This window comes from Pantherophis guttatus, chromosome 6 (genome assembly GCF_059756535.1).
Source record: "Pantherophis guttatus breed Tessera chromosome 6, ASM5975653v1, whole genome shotgun sequence".
Classification (NCBI taxonomy): Eukaryota; Metazoa; Chordata; class Lepidosauria; order Squamata; family Colubridae; genus Pantherophis; species Pantherophis guttatus.
This window is the reverse complement of record NC_142068.1, coordinates 16,120,713-16,137,841: the sequence shown is the minus strand read 5'-3', so window position 1 is coordinate 16,137,841 and position 17,129 is coordinate 16,120,713. Positions and strand designations below refer to the sequence as shown.

The 17,129-nt window shown below is 40.5% G+C and overlaps 1 protein-coding gene across 8 annotated transcripts in view; it reads left to right on the top strand.

Annotated features, from left to right (window-relative positions):
* NLGN1 (neuroligin 1) overlaps positions 1 to 17,129 on the top strand; it is a 768,195-nt gene that overhangs the window by 517,737 nt on the left and 233,329 nt on the right. The gene's annotated exons all lie outside the window — the stretch shown is intronic.

Here is a 17,129-nt window from a genome sequence, read left to right as displayed (position 1 = left end):
TGCCATGTTGCTGCCGCTGCTAGGGGTGAAGTTTGATACCTCTGGTAGATTTTCATGATCTAGAAGGAAAGTGACACATTTTGGAAAACATCTCATATTCTGGTTTGTGTGAGGTTTCCACTTTTGTGCAATCTTTCCTTTTCATCCTATTAGCAAAGAGACCACAGGGTGCTTGAATGTGAAACAGAATATTGCATGGGGCAACAGAATGGTTAACTCGTCAGTTTTTCCGAATATTCTTCCAGCTCTTGTAAGGCAGAGATAGCAGCATTAAGGAAATTGTGATGAACTAAGGCACCAAGTTAAAGAAGGAATTTAAACACTATTTAAAAAGGCAATCAATCAATCAGAATAGAACTGGGAGGGACTTTGGAAGTCTTCTAGTCCAATCCCCTGCTCAAGGAGGAGACCCTATATCCATGATGGTGAACCTATGGCACATGTGCCAGAAGTGGCATGCAGAGCCCTCTCTGCTGGCACACACGCCGGCACCCCAGGTCAGATCTCCATGGCATTTCTTTTGTGAGCTTCTGTTTCCATGCAAACGACGAAAGAGAAGCTCAGGAAAGAAAAAGATCTTACCTCTTACTGTGCTGCCGGCAGTGGTGGGATTCAAGTAATTTAACAACTGGTTCTCTGTGCCCTAATGATTTCTTCCAACAACCAGTTTGCCAAACTGCTCAGAAAGTTAACAACCGGTTCTCCCGAAGTGGTGAGAACTGGCTGAATCCCACCACTGGCTGCTGGTATTGGGATGCCCCACCTCCCACTGGCCAGCTGGTCTTCGAGTCTCTGCTGCACATGCATGCATGTCCATGCATATGCACATTCATGCATCTCTGCGCATGAACATGTTTGCACGGACATGCGCACCTTTCAGTTTGGGGATGTGCAGTGTGTGCAGTTTGGGCACTTGGTGTCTAAAAGGTTCGCCATCACTGCCCTATACCATTTCAGACGAGTGGCTGTCCAGTCTTTTCTTTAAAATGATCCACTGATGAAGCACCCACAACTTCTGAAGACAAGTTGTTCCACTGGTTAATTGTCCTCACTGTCAGGAAGTTTCTCCTTAATTGCAGGTTGCTTCCTCCTTTGATTAGTTTCCACCCATTGTTTCTTGTCTTGCTTTCTGTTGCTTTAAAAAAATAAATAATCCACTTATTTCAGGTAGAATGGCAAGCTTGGGTTGACAAGTAGAAATAGAAATAGAATAACAGAGTTGGAAGGGACCTTGGAGGTCTTCTAGTCCAACTCCCTGGCCAGGCAGGAAAAACTACACTACTTCTGACAAATGGTTATCCAACATCTTCTTAAAAATTTCCAGTGTTGGAGCATTCACAATTTCAGTGTATCTATTTGGTTTCTTTTGCACTGAGTTTTCTGGGGTACCCAGAATCTTGGTATAGACCAGTGATGGCTAACCTTTTTTCCATCACGTGCCAAAAGCAGGGGGAGCGCGGGGGTGTCACGCGTGTGCGTGCCCACACCCATAATGCAATGCACCCCACCCCCTAGAAAGCCTCGAGCCTGGGGAGAGCGAAAAATGGGCCTTCCCCACCCCCGGAGGCCCTTCAGAGGTCAGAAACAGCCTGTTTCCCGACTTCCGGTGGGCCCGGAAGGCCCGAAAATCAGCTGGCCGGAGCACACATGTGCACTGCAGCTGAACTAGGGCAATGCTTGCGTGCCCATCAATATGGCTCCGCGTGCCACCTGTGGCACCCGTGCCATAGTTTCGCCATCACGGGTATAGACAGTTATCGAACTTGGGCACCCCTCCTCATAACTAGCATTAGGGGGTGTCAGGATGGGCAGGAAATGTGGCAATGCTTGATCTCATATGGGAAGGATTTGGAAGAATGAACTTTGACTTACCTATGAAGGTTGATGCAGTCTTGCTGCTTTTATTACTACCTTTCTAAATTATTAGGAAGTTTAGAATAGTGGGCAAGCTTAGTCCCTCCTGGGAAGAAGTTCCCTTATGATTGACAGGAATTGGTTCCTGCAGGGTTAGTAGTCTCACAACCAGAAAAAGCTGATACAGATTCGGTGTCACAGAGATAGTCAAGATATTATTCTTCCTTCAAGGTAACTAGACTATAAAGCCAATGCCATGTAGGTCAGTTCTACTTTTATTGTAAAGCTATAACAACAGAGCCTTCCTTCTGAATTTCAAGGCCATTCAATATTTCTGCAAGTGGAAGGAAAGATAGTACAGAAAAAAGGCACAACTCATTCCTAAAATCAATTAATAATAACTTTATTGTCATTGTACATGTATAGACAGTATACCCATACAACAAAATTCAATTAACATCCAAAGACCAGGTCCAACACACATAAGAATCCCCAAACACAGTCCCACCCACCACAATTCTCCACCCCTAAATCACCCAAACATCCACACAATAGACCAAGTAATACTGTCCAACAACTCACTGACGGTGGCCCTTTAGTTCATTGTTGAGTGCAATTATAGCTCTGGGATAAAAACTATTCAGAAAATGTGTGGTCCGAGTTTTAAGTGTTCTGTATCTTCTGCCAGAAGGCAACAGTCCAAAAAGATTGTAAGCGGGATGGAAAGAGTCTCTGAGAATGTTATGCAACTTCCTCAAACAGCGAAATTTGAAGATGTCGTCCAGGGCTGGTAGCTGGAGCCCGATGATATTCTGGGCAGTTTTAATGATTCTCTGTAGAGCATTTTTGTCCGCTACAGAGCTGCTCCCATACCAGGCAAGAATGCCGTATGTCAGGATCATCTTAAAACCTATTCACTCCTGTCAAGAGACTTCCTATCACTTTAGAAGTCAGATTGGGTCCAAGATGTGTACTGGATTGGGTCAGCCTTGAAGTGATATATTCAGGATGTTGAGAGCTGCAATCAACTCTCACTTGAATTGGCAGGATATGTCTATACAGTAGAAGTGTGTCATTCCATTAGTTTAAGGCAGCTTTAAGACTTATGAACTTCAGTTCCCATAGCTGGCTGAGGAATTCTGGGAATTGACATCCACAAGTCTTAAAATTTGCCAAATTTGGATACCCCTGGTTTAAGAGACTGAAGTTAAGGTTAATGCCTGGCCACAGTGAAGAATATATGAGCTGAATGGCAACCCCAGGTAGTTTCACTTTCTCAAAAGGGGTTTGAGAGGCAGACTTTCATTAGATGATAAAACTCATTGGCCAGTATTCATGTAAAGATGAAAGAGCCCATCACGCCTCTCAACTGCTTCTCTGCATAGAAGTTGGAGCGTTGTATATTGTCTGTAATAACTTCAGAAGTAGCAGAAAGGCCACTGAATGTACAAAGCCCTTCAAAAGACTGTAATGTGCTTTGAAGCCACCTGCCTCAATTTGCCACTTTGATTTGCAATTCTGCTTCAGTCTGCTGATGTGATCGAAGTCACACTAAAGAGAAGCCATTCTGAAAAAGCTTGGCACAGCCCTCCTGCAATCTCCCAAACAGCACATTTATAAAGTCTCATCGGTTAATTCAACCTTAAACAGAACTGTATAATATTTAAAGTATTGTTAAATAGGTGGAGACCCACCCTTTAGCTTTGGTTCAAGCTTTGTAGGTGGCATCCTATTTTTATGCTAATAAAGGACACTCCTGAATACTCCTTTCACCTCCACTGATGCTAAATTCAACTTCTCTGCACTATAAGCGACATTGGATGAGACAGTCTGGATGATTAAAATCAAGAATGAAAATACTGGATGCTATTCGGGCCATTAAAAGATGGATGCAACAAGCAATAGAGAAAATGGTATCCAGGACATAGTATAGAAATGATACAGGTAATCCTTGACCTACAACTACAATTTTGGTTGCTAAATTATGTCATCATTAAGCAAGCTTTCACATAGCCGGAGCCAATTTCACTATGATTTTTTTTCCTGCAGTTGTTAAATGAAACAAGTAGTCATTAAGTGCATCGGGTGTCCCTCATTGATATTGTTTGTCAGAAGCCAGCTGGGAAAGTTGCAAATCATAATCATAATCATCTTTTTGGCTGTTCACCGTCCTGAGTCCTTCGGGAGTAGGGCGGTATATAAATCCAAAAATAAATAATAAATAAATAAATAAATGTGGCCACAGGATGCTGTAACTGTTGTGTGAACTGGTTGCCAAGCATGCAAATCATTATTATGTGACGACGGGGAGGTGTTACGATGTTCGTAAGGTCAAAGATGGGTCATATAAAGTCACTTTTTTCAGTGCTGTGGTAACTCCGAATCGTCATTAAACAAATGGTCTGAAGTCAAGGACTATCTGTATCTTTATTTTGTAAAACAAGTCTAGATTTGGGGCATTTTTCATGGGGTTTGTTTGTTCTTGGGGTTCCCTCCACCAGTCACCGTTGCTACTGAAGGATATTCAACCATGCGTTCCAACTTTACTGATTCTCCTGATCTTATTTAAAAATACATACCATTGCAATGTATTCAAATACCTTAAGAACTGAAATATCTTTCATCTCTGTTTGCTTTGGTTCTTTTGCAAGGGGGAGCAAGCATCTCCCAACCCTAAAACAACTGCCCTTCTCTCTGGGCCTATCAAAATTTCTTTTTTTGTTGCTGTTGTTGTTCTATTTTCCTGGGTTCTCCTTCTCTTTTCTTTTGATGACACTTCTTTATATTTGCTCTTCCTGCGTTTTTATATCTGCTCTTTCTTCCCCATATAAAAAGGTCCATTTCCTTCCCTCCGTTGGGCAACCTTCATTCTCTGTTCTGCATCAAAGGGCAACTGTTGTTGTGTGAGCTGACTTCATGTACCAATATCCTTCCCCTTTCAACCGTAAAGATGGCTTGTGAATTAGTACAGATGTCACCCGTAACAAGAGTAGCTTTCTATCCATGGAAAAGTGCAAAACACGGCTTAAAAAATACATGCTGCAAGCAGATTAAAATGTGTCTATATCTAGCACCAGCCTCTCTGTGTTAAAAAGCTGGCTAGGCATTATGATCTACATAATGGTCCTTTTTGAAGATGCTTCTGTTCTCCAAGTCCTGTATCTTCAGCACGTGCAGGAGAGTTTTCAGTGTTCCAGCTGTGAAATATTCACCCGTGGTAATTCTATTTAACCTTTGTCTTAGAAGTAGGACCAAGATGCACATTATTGGGCTGATTTCTTAACAGCTGATTAATGTTTGCATTTCGTTTTAATTTACTTTTAAAATTCCATTTTGTCTTCCATCTTAGTGGGGAGCCTTTAATATCTGTGGAGTTTCTCCATTTAGCTAAAGGCCTTTATTCTCCAGGGCTGTCAAGAACTTGGAAATCAATATGACAGATGAACACCTTAGACCCATGAAGGGTTGAGGCTGGGTGGATGAAGAACGGTTACAGGAACTGGGTGTCCTGGACTATTAGACTAGACTAGACTATGTCTAGTCTAATGAAAAGAAGGACTAGGGGAAACATGATAGCAATGTTCCAATATTTGAAGGGCTCCAACAAAGATGAGGGGATGGGGTGGGGGGTCAAAGTCAAACTATTTTACAAAGCACCAAAAGGCAAGGCAAGGAACAATGGATGGGAACTAACCAAGAAGAGAAGCAACTTAAAACTAAGGAGAAATTTCCTAATGGTGAGAGCCAATGGACACCTTGCCTTCAGAGGTTGTAGGGGCTCCATCACTGGAGGCTTTCAAAAAGAGACTGGACAACCATTTATCTGAAATGGTATTGGGTCTCCTGCTCGAGCAAAGGGTTGGAGTAGCAGACCTCCAAGCTCCCTTCCAACTCTATTAGTCTATGTTCTGTATCATGATTTCCCGCATTCACCGGATATATCTATTCTGTTCCTGCTTTACTAATGTCCAAAGGGGTATACGTTATAATAATGAAAGTGCTATTGTTTTGCATTTAGAATGGTTCACTTACTTTGCACATTTTCAGAAAATGACAAGACAAGAAAATCAATCTAGTGCCCACTTATTTATGTAGAAAAGTGGAATCCATGACCAAATGTGTTATTGTTGTTAGTTGCGAAGTCATGTCAGACCCATTGTGGACCCATGGACAAAGTTCCTCTAGGCCTTCCTGTCCTCTACCATCCTCTGGAGTCCATTTAAGCTCACGCTTACTGCTTCAGTGACTTTATCCAGCTCATTCTCTGACATCCCCTTCTTCTTTTACCCTCAGTCTTTCCCAACATTAGGCTCTTCTCTAGTGAGTCCTTCCTTCTCATTAGGTGGCCAAAGTATTTGAGTTTCATCTTCAGGATCTGGCCTTCTAAAGAGCAGTCAGGGTTGATCTCCTCTAGGACTGACCGGTTTGATCGCCTTGCAGTCTAAGGGACTCGCAGGAGTCTTCTCCAGCACCATAGTTCAACGGCCTCAATTCTTTGGCGCTCTCATGACCAAATACTGAAATGCAAATCAAGACAGCTATCCTTTTAACGCCACCAAAGAATTTTTGGCCATTAAACTTTTCAGGTTATGTTAGTTAGTGTCCATGTCCACTATCCCAAGGAACAAAAATGGCAGACTTTCCTTATTGCTTTTGGAAAATAGGCTGTCATTATGTTAAAGGGACAAAATGGAGGATTTATTTATTATGGTAAGCACGGCAGCGAGTGGAGCATTTCACTTGATACATTCCAGAAGTCTCACAGGAAAATCTATGAATAAATCGAATAATCACAGTATTATTTTTTACCTTTCTTTTTGTTTTTCAGTTCAGTTGAGGAAAGCATTAGCTCTTCCGGTTTTCTCCTTTTATCAAGGCAGAAGAGTCCATGGTGGGTGGAACAGAGAGAGATAAATATATAGAGAGATGCGCATACAGGCATACTGTACATACAGAGGAAATACTTAGCATTCTTTTATTGGGAGCTTTCCATGCTAGCCCATGTTGAGGTCGGCTCCTTAGGACTATTTCTATATTTCTTCTTTCAGCTTTTTTTTTTCTTCATGCCCTCTGACTTTTGCCTCTAGCTTTTGTAATTCTCCATTCTGCCCAATTTCTATGTCATTTACTTCAACAAATTTGAGGCTGTTAAAAGGCATCACTGCAGCCAGGAATGCCCACAGCCTGGAGTTCAATCCTGACTGGCTCAAGGTTCACTCAGCCTTCCAAGGTCAGTAAAATGAGGACCCAGATGGTTGCAGAAAATATGCTGACTATGTAAGCCGCTTAGAGAGAGCTGTAAAGTACTGTAAAGCGGTATATAAGTCCAGGTTCTTTTGCTATTGCTATCTTTTCTTTTGCTTTCTTTTAATAGTTGTGTATTTTCTAAATGTTAAAAATATATTACAAATACAATACAATGATTGTTCCATCTAACACTCTCTTTTCTATAAGGGGGTGTTATAAAGTATTATCACGTCATCTTGGTACACCATTCTGAGTTGTCTACTTGGGTTTAATTTCAAATCCAGAGATGCAGTTAAGGAAAGTCTTACATTTAATGATTTTAGTAAACAATATTTCCCCCCAAAAAAAACATAAACTCCTGTTTGATGCTTTTATTGCAGAAATGGAAAATAACTGCAACGAAGTAAAGCATCCATTAGTAACACGTAGACTTCCTATTGAAAATTAAAGCAATTCAGTTTTTTAAAAAATTGTTATAACGAATCCATTTATTTTTCAGTTTATGAGGCACAAACATCAGGAGAGGAACTATCATTATTATTAAGAGGCATGACAGCTGTAAACTGCTTCAATAACACAGTAGTCAAATAGTTTCCACTGAAAATCTCTGCCTCGATTTGTTGATAACATTTACTGCTAACAAAAACGCACCTGTGGGGACTGCAATATGGTCGATGTTCAGTTTGCTGAAGTTATTAAGAAAAGCTGAGCCGTGATTTATTAGCATTCCATGGCTAAACATTTGGAGCACAGCCAAAAGAACCTGGCTTATTGACTTAATTATTAAAATTTAAAAAAATCAACCAAAGGAAGAGAAAATATACAAAACATGTATATCATCCTAGCATTTCTAAGGCACAATAAAATATAAAATAATCTTGAGGTCTAAGCAGAGAACAGCAAATGTTCTCAAAGGAAAAGTATCTTTTTCTTTCTTTAGAGGGAGCGAGGGAGGGAGGGAGGGAGGGGAGGGAGGAACTAAGGAAGGAAGGAAGGAAGAAAAGGAAGAGAGGGAAGAGGAATTACAGAAGGAAGGAAGGAGAACAAGAAAGGAGAGGAGAGGAAGAAAGGGAGGGAGCGAGGGAGGGAGGGAGGAAGGAAGGAAGAGGGAGGGAGGGAGGAATTATGGAAGGAAGAAAGCGAGAGGGAGGGAGGAATTATGGAAGGAAAGAAGGAAGAAAGAAAAGGGAGGGAGGGAGGAGGAATTACAGAAGGAAGGAAGAAAAGGGAGGGAGGGAGGGAGGAGGAATTACAGAAGGAAGGAAGGAGAGGAAGGGGGAGGAAGGAAGGGGGGAGGGAGGAATTAAGGAAGGAAGGATTATTTAGCATATGGCAAGGAATGAAGGAGAAATCATGGAAGACAACACCGTTTGGGCTACCTATAATATGTTTAAGGACATCACATTGGGGACCTTAGGGCTAAGGTAATTATAAAAAAATAAGGACCCACCCCTGATCCCTGTGATCAAAATTCAGCTGCTTGGCAACTGACTCATATTTATGACGGTTGCAGTGTTTCAGGGTTATGTGACCTTCTGGCAAGCAAAATCAATGGGAAAGCCAGATTCATTTAACAACCGTGTTACTAATTTAACAAGTGCAGTGAGTCACTTAACAAGAAAAGTTGTACAATGGGGCAAAATTCACTTAACAAATGTCTCACTTAGCAACATTAATTTTGGGATGAATTGTGGTCGTAAATCGAGGACTACCTGTAGTTGAACATGGCAGAAATGCCACCAAGATGCGGAACAAGTCCCAGATGGGGTGAGGAAGATTCTCTTTGAAACGGAAGGTGTAAATGCAGGCAGAGTCACTGATACGAGATGGGTGGCTAGACAAACTCAATAAGTAAGATCAATAAGACCAATTAATGAGGATCTTGTCAGCCATACAGAGGGCTTTAATTTATGAGGACTTTCAAATTTGGATTTATAATAAATCTCGTACTAACGGGGAAAAAATCTAAAATTTTTGAGAGGTCCTTCAAAGTATGAGCCTTAACCTGTAACTTGCTTAGCTTATCCCAAAGGTGGCTTTTTTAGGAGGCAACTGGATTTTCTTGCTTTTTTGTTTCTTTGAAGACGTTTCGCTTCTTATCCAAGAAGCTCATCCTTTTAGAGGATGCAAATCAGTGGTGGGCTCCTCCTGGTTCGGCCTGGTTCTGCTGAGCCGGTAGCGGTGACGATAAGACATCACTGAACCGCTTCTGCCCCCCCGCCTCCCCCCCATATTATTCTTACCTTTTATTTGGCCCCACCCCCAATCTATTGTTGCCTCCTGAGTCCCAGCTGATGGGCTATAAGGAAAAAAACTGTTTAAACTCTTGCCGTGGGGCTTCAAAGGGCCCCCCTACAGCTGATCAATGTTAAAAGGCAGTGTGGTGGTAGACCGGTGCCTCCAAAAACAAAGAGTAGACCGGTGCCTCCAAAAACAAATGGGTAGACTGGTACAGCTCTGCAAGCAGTTAAAAGCCTGGTAGACCAGTACCTCTGCTAAATCCTAAAGAATTGTCACGTGACCATCAAGCCACGCCCACAAAATAAGCCACGCCCACAGAACCGGTAGTAAAAAAATTTAGAACCCATCCCTGATGCAAATGACCAGCTGTCTGCAAGGAATATAAATCCTTCCATTTCCCCCCTGTCCTGTCAGAGCTAAAGAAGCTTCTTGGATGAGAAGCAAAACATCTTCAAAGGGAAAATAACACAAGAGAGTCCAGTTGCCTCCTGAAAAAAAGCACCTTTGGGACAACCATGACCTGGACGACTGAAAAAAAATACAGGGCTTGTTTATCTTATCAATCTGCTTGGGTTGAGTCGTGTTTAAAGCCCTTTTGGTTACCATGTTGACGAAATTAAATGTTAACATTTCCTTTCTGAGGCAAGGAATGTTACCTCCTTCCAGTTTACCGAGTGGGTTTTTTTTTTTTCCCACCTCCTATAAATGGCTGCTCTAAACGATTGGCCAGCTCAAATCCTCATACCTTTGGGATTCATAATCTTACTTTATGCCTTGTGCTGGTGAAAATTTGACAGAAAGTGAGGAAAGCTCAGCGCTGATCTGACTTTTTTCAGTATGCAATCTGACTTCCCTTACAGCCTGTGTTTCTTGTCCTTACTTAGCCGATCGCACTGACTTTGTGTTTTAAATCCTATTACTGAAGCTTATAAATTAATAATGCGGTCCCCAGCCTGTTGATACAGCTTTTCCCTGAACTGTACCAGTCTGGCAAGCTCAAGATACTGCCGGAAGAAGGAAGAGTTCTGATCTCATCAGTTCTTTGGTGCTTGCAGATATTTTCTTTGTTTTGGGGTCCCCGAATATAAACAATGATCTCCCTTCCTGTTGTTTAAAAGACAGTATATTTTTCAATTCCAACGGCTCCTTATTTTTGAATCAGTATAGTGGTCACCTTTGCAGATCTTCTCTGCTGTCTCTTCCAGAAGCATGTCATGCATCATCTCTGAAGCTTTGACCATCAGTTTTCCCTTGCTTGTATTATATACAAACGCTAGGCACAGCTATGGCTTTCTTGTGAGATGCATCATTCAGCTAGGTATTTAACTGCAGGTTTATAAAGGAGAGATAAAGGAGAGATTCCTGCAAAGCTTCCAAATGCCATTTCTGAATTAGCCAGCAGGGGACATCAAAGAGAAATGTAGCCTGTGTTTTACAATCTTGAGAGCAAAGCTGCCCTCCCTTTTCTGGCACAAATATATATACCGGTATATATATATATATATATTGAAGGCCTCCGCACTGTTTGCGAGCTTTTAAGTCTTCATTTTGGTATAGCATGACATTATCCACAAAGCGAATGATAACAAAGCTAATTGAACTGGGCATGCAATACCACACTTAATTGTCAAAACAAAGTAAAAGAATTGGAGGTGTTTGGCTATCCATGTTTAGAAATCCTGCAGTTTTGAGCTTTTCCCTTGAAGCAAAGTGGAATTGAACTGAAGGTTTGATCAAATAGGTAGGTGGAGACTGATGGATTTCAGAGAATGAAATTTTAAGCGAAGAAATTGGGGAAAATCAGGGGCTAGACAGGAAAGGAGGGAAGGAAGGAAGGAAGGAAGGAAGGAAGGAAGGAAGGAAGGAAGGAAGGAAGGAGGGAAAAATTATGTCTTTGTCTGTAAATGTATGTGTGTTTATTATTAAAAGTTTTAAAGAAAATATAAAAACACAAATTAATACAGAATAAAGAAAAAAGAGAAAAAAGAGAAAAGGAAAATGACAAATGTGGGAAGGAAGGAAGGAAGGAAGGAAGGAAGGAAGGAAGGAAGGAAGGAAGGAAGGAAGGAAGGATGGATGGATGTGTGGAATCAAGGGAAATAATAAACATGTCATAGCAAGTGTCCTATGCTTGACTAGATATGGAAAGCTAAACAGTTGGATTTATTATTCCTCTAAGAGATTACCACGAAATTCCAGGATTGTACACTAAACTGAAAAATCAGAAAACAATTAAGGAAGGAGAGCATGGAAAAACACTTCCATACAGTTCCCGAGAAAAGAATATAGTTGTGCTTATGTCATTGGGCCACAACCTTTTGGGCACCAGGGACCGGGTCTGTGGAGAGAGTTTTTTCCATGTACTGGAGGGGGCTTAGCATGCTGCCTCCATCCCATAAATGGGACTTTGCTTGTTGGGGCCCCCTGGCCTATGTGGTCACTGGGATTCATCAGACTTGAATTTACTTTTATGGATTGATCATCATGCAGAAAATCTATCTATGTGGTCACTCAGAGTTGATGGCACACACACCAATCAATCAGTTTTGGAAACATGGGACATTCATGAGTGGATGTATCATTTGCAGGCACCAAGATTATATTTCTGCAGGCAAAGCCATGAGACCAGATGTTTAGCTGACATGGGGAAGCGTGTCCTCTTGGCATCTGGGTCAACAGTCTCCGCATCCCTCCTTTGCTTTAACCGGCTGTTAAAATGGCTGTTGTTGTTGTTTTAATCCAACCTTAGGTGATCTTTTTGGAAAGCTTGACAAACAGGAGCGGGAAGTAAAGCAGAGAGGTCAAACTAGATACCCAGGAGGTTCTAGCTGTATGATGTAGCAGCAAAACAAAACAAAACAAAACAAAAAATATCCTTCCAAGATACTTTTTACCTGACCAGAAAATAAGAGACAACTTTCCATTTGGGAAGTTATTTCATTTTATTATTCGCAAATAATAAACCCACATTAGCATGATGAATTTAAGAATATATTCTATTTTATAGAACCCATTAAAGTCTGGAATCCTAGAACTGGGCAAAGCCATTTAGGCCATCAAGAATTTTTTTTCCTGAGGATAGGATAAGATCAGGGACACATTAAAGTGTCCCTCATCTTAAATTAAGGAAAAGAATTTCCCAAGAATAATTATGCTTATGCACTGGATAGTGAATTTAGAAAAAAGAGGATGTCTTAAAGGACTGCAAAAGACTCTCTTGTTGAACTTGAAATTTCTTTATCTACATTTATCATCAGCGCCATTTGCTACACATTTCAGTCAAGAATGAGGAAGCTTCTTAGTCATCATGAAATAACTCCACTTGTTGTCTCTTCAATAAGGTCCCAACAGTCCTTTCTACTTCTTCATTTGAGTCAAAAAAAAAAAGAGGATCATGAAGGCATTCCTTCAATTTGGATAATAGAGTTAGGGTTTAGGATATAGAGAGTAGGGTAGGGTAGGGTAGGGTAGGGTAGGGTAGGGTAGGGTAGGGTAGAGTAGAGTAGAGTAGAGTAGAGTAGAGTAGAGTAGAGTAGAGTAGAGTAGAGTAGAGTAGAGTGAATGGAATTGGAATTAGAATTAGAATTGGAATTGGAATTGGGATTGGGATTGGAACAGAATGGTTCCAAGTCTGAACTGTATCTAGATGAGGGTGATATAGTGTTTACAGGTTCTCTTGAGGACCTAGCATTATTACATTGTAGCAAACAAATGCTTCCAAACCCTGTTTAAGCATTTCAAATAATATATGTGACAATGTAATGCTCTATGACAGTGGTGGAAATAATACCATCTGTGTCCCCTCAAAAAATGTTACCACAAGTCTTCCTGCCAAAGCCTGTGTATTTATTTTTTCCCCCCACCGATAAAACTTTATGATGATATTCCATGGACTGACATTTCATTTCTAGGTCATAATGATGAGCCAATGTTTTGTCACTTATCATGATGCTGTGTAGAAATTCCTCACCTTCATTTTTGTAGTGTAACAACAATTGTTGGCCAATTTCAACTCTTGAAGCTTTCATCTCTCCTGTCAGCATGTAAGGAACCCAACATGCACAAACTTCCAATATTGAACAATATCAATAAAATAGCCCACATGCTCCTGTGAAAAATGCCAAGCTTGTCAAATCAATTTCTCGTTGAATGATTTGCTGATACTGCTTAATCTGTTCATCAACCTGTTTTAAGTGAAACTTGTTGAATGCTATTACAGGTTCTTGATTACACAAAGCAGCTCATCTTGATTTACCATCTTTAGATATATTTATTTTTGGGGTCCCAGAGCTACACAGTGCTCATGTTAGCATAGTCATCATCAGAGGCGGTATTCAGCCGGTTCATACCAATTTAGGCAAACTGGTAGCGGAGATCGCGGGTGGACCTGCCCACCTGCCCTGCCTGTATGCCATCCTATTTAGGCACATTTTCTAGGCTGGGTGCATGTGCGGAGGGTGCACGAGCGAGCAAAGAGCATGTGTAGAAGACTGGGTGCATGCTTGGAAGGCACACGCATGTATGAAGCAAGCGTGCACGGTGGTAAGAATATTGGAAACCCATCACTGATCTTCACAATAATCAACCTGCATATCATGATGAATTTCAGTTGAAAGCACTTTTTCAGCTGCGAAAGCTACAACCATGATGCATTGTTAAATGTTCACTGACAAATACTCACTGCAGGCATCATATTATCAACAACTAAGAATCCAACCTTTTCTCATAGCATCTTCTTCCCAAAGAAGATGAAAGAAGAGATGCTAAAAGTGTCTCAGAGCTTCTGCTGTGCCTGCACTATCATCTGTTGATGTCTTATTATACTGGAGACATTTCTTCTCATTTCAGCTCTCATAAAATGCTAGTGTTTAATTTCCTCTGTCTCCCTGCCCTGATTTATTTATTATTTTATCTTTCAAAGGATCTCTTTTCAAGTTTTCAGGCAGTTACATTAAGTCTCTGGTTTGGAATGATCTCACGAAGTGACCAACGGATCCTGCAGTAAAACCTGGTTTTCCAAAAGGACCAACTCAATTCTCACCCTCAGTCATTTCATGGTTTATTTAACTCTGTAACCCTGGTAAAACTGTCCATACATTATTTCCTGATGCACACTGTTGGATGTTATGACCCAGATTAAGTCATTATCATCAGAGCTAGTTTTATCTTGATTAAATAAGACAATGTTATATTCCTTTTTACATTTCAAAATCTTTTTAATAGTGGCCCACAAGCCAATTTCTTTTCATTTTCTCTTTGTCTTTTCTTTGGATTTTTTTCATAAGTCTAACACATCTTTTTTGTAGTCCAAGATGGGAAGTTATCCAATTCACTCTTTTGATTATTATTTATATGTCCCTTTTAATGATTAAAACATCAGCTAGTTTCATTTGTAAATCCATTGTAACTTCTATAATTCTTGCAATTTATAACTTGTATTATTCTTGTAACTTGTCATTTTTAAATCCAAATCTAAAACAATCTGATTCTCAGTTGTATCCTCTTCTGTTTCATCTTTTAAATACATTTTTACGGTAGCAGGCAGTCTTAAAAGGAATTTCCAAGTGCATTGGTCACAAATAACTTTGAGTTCTTGCAAAGTTATAATACTTTTCTCCATTCTGTATCAGTGGATCGCTTCCCCTTTAATTATAATTTTTAGTTTTTTCTGGTTGCCTGTAGCATCCAGCCTTTAAAGTCTCCTCTTATCATGTTTTTCTCTAATCCACACAATTTCCTATGGGAAGATTTTATATTTAGATGCAAAATCTTCATATATTTTTAATAGGATTTTAAACAACCCACAGGAAGGATTCTTATAATTAATTTCAAAATCTTATTTCCAATCCATCTGGCCCCTTGGTCCATTTGTATCTTTCTAAAATCAACATTTTAATCACCCTTTTTCGGTTTAGTTCAGAATATTTTTTAAAATAAGTTCTTAAAGTTACATGAAACTTTTTTCACCTGGTGTGATGAAAACCTGTGGTTCTGAAGGTACTTAATGACTAATAAGTAATTCACAAGAGATTTCTGTAACTGGTTAAGAAAGGAAGTGGGCGAACGCAGTAGCCATTTAGAGGTTCTGAATAGGAATAGACAACTTGGACAAAGTTGACTCTTTCTTTGCTCCCAGAACTCTAAAATCCACCAGAGACCACTTTTGTATAATCATCTGGTGAGAAACCTCTATTTGGAGTGCTTATGGCCCATTCCAAGTCCTCCGTATTATCTGCTTGCCAGCATCTTGATCTGTCATGGGTGTCTCATTTACCTTTGCTTCCCTGAAAGTCCTGGAATGAAAGAAAGACTTATGCTGGTATAGCAAGAGCACTTAGACATATATACCACCTCATAGTGCTTTCAGTTCTCTCTAAGCAGTTTATAGAGTCAGCATATTGCCCCCAACAATCTGGGTCCTCATTTTACCAATTTTAGAAGGATGGAAGGTTGAGTCAACCTTGAGCTGGTCAGCTATAATGAAATAATTGTGGCCACAGCTTAGGTTAAATGACATCTTCTTGAAATCACTTGCACATTTACCATTTTTCCTTGACTTTTTAGACTAATATTTCAGTTCATCCCTTTCCTTTCCTTTCCTTTCCTTTCCTTTCCTTTCCTTTCCTTTCCTTTCCTTTCCTTTCCTTTCCTTTCCTTTCCTTTCCTTTCCTTTCCTTTCCTTCCCTTCCCTTCCCTTCCCTTCCCTTCCCTTCCCTTCCCTTCCCTTTCCTTTCCTTTCCTTTCCTTTCCTTTCCATTGACTGAAATTTAAGAATAGTATTAAGAATGAGCTAAAACAGGAACCAAAAGAAAATGTCCTTCTAGCAGAGTCATCTACATGAGAAACATAAAATTCTGCAAAACAAGCGCATCAAACCACCCAGAACATGCTATGTAAAGGAAGTGCTGTCAGCACCATAACAAACGAGAAAGAAAAACTGGCTCTTTTGTAATAAACTTTGAGTTCAATACTTTTTGTACATGAATAGTTTAGTTTTATCGTCATTTCATGTCTAGGGTGACTTTCTCTTGCACACTTTTTTAAAATAGCTGTTCTTTAAGCTTTTGATTAGATCAGAAAAGAGAGTTGGATGCTATCTTAAATGGATTACCTTGATGATACCCTCAACAGAGAGCTGTGGTGGCGCAGTGGTTAGAATGCATTACTTGCAGGCTACTTCTGCTGCCTGCCGGCTGCCTGCAGTTCAGCAGTTCAAATCTCACCAGGCTCAAGGTTGACTCAGTCTTCCATCCTTCCAAAATTGGTAAAATGGGGACCCAGATTGTTGGAGGCAATATGCTGACTCTGTAAACCGCTTAGAGAGGGCTGCAAAGCAATGTGAAGTGGTATATAAGTCTAAGTGCTATTCAGTGGTGGTTGCCCCTGGTTCGAACCGGTTCACAAGAACCAGTAGTAAAACTGGAGGGAGGCTCCGCCCGCTGACCCAGACGTCATCAGAAGTGATCATGGGCACAATGAGAACCGGTAGTAAAGGCAGTGCACCCAGCACTGGTGCTATTGCTATTGCTATATGCATTCAAGGCCAATGCATGAGGAGATTTATGACAGGGAGAAAAATGCAAACAAACATATGCAGTAAGTTAAAATATGCAATTCAAACTGTTTTCAATTTCTTCTGATTATTCAGATGAACTGTCAACCAGCAGTAGGGTATAGTAGACAACTCTGTGACCCATTGGGTCATCCTTGGAGAGGCAATGTGATGTGGCCAGAATGAACATTAATTTTTTTGTGGTATAATGCACTCTTTGAGCTAACTTGAGGGT